Consider the following 403-nt stretch of genomic DNA (forward strand, 5'->3'; position numbering starts at 1 on the left):
ATTGTGTTTTGTATATTTACAACTTTATAAATATGAGCTTTTAAATATATTGTACTATGAAAATGAGTTATGGTTATGGATTTCAAAGAAAATCAAGTGATTTATTGATTTGTTTTATATTGAAATGTTCAACATTAAAAAATGTCTGTTTTTGGGAATTGGCAACGGATATTTATATCCGAATTATTGGGTAAATACTATAGCTTGATAATAGGTAATGTTATTCGGATCGGTTTTGAGCTCCCGATCCCGTTTCTTTCTTGCAAGAGCCGTATTTTCGGTGATGACGATCACTCATGTTCTCAGGATTTAGATCAACCCTACTTCCTGACGGTCCATATGTTTCCACGTTTTAAAGTGCAGTTATATTATTATTTTAATATGAGTTTTGAATAAATACATT

This window comes from Amaranthus tricolor, chromosome 6 (assembly GCF_026212465.1).
Source record: "Amaranthus tricolor cultivar Red isolate AtriRed21 chromosome 6, ASM2621246v1, whole genome shotgun sequence".
Classification (NCBI taxonomy): domain Eukaryota; kingdom Viridiplantae; phylum Streptophyta; class Magnoliopsida; order Caryophyllales; family Amaranthaceae; genus Amaranthus; species Amaranthus tricolor.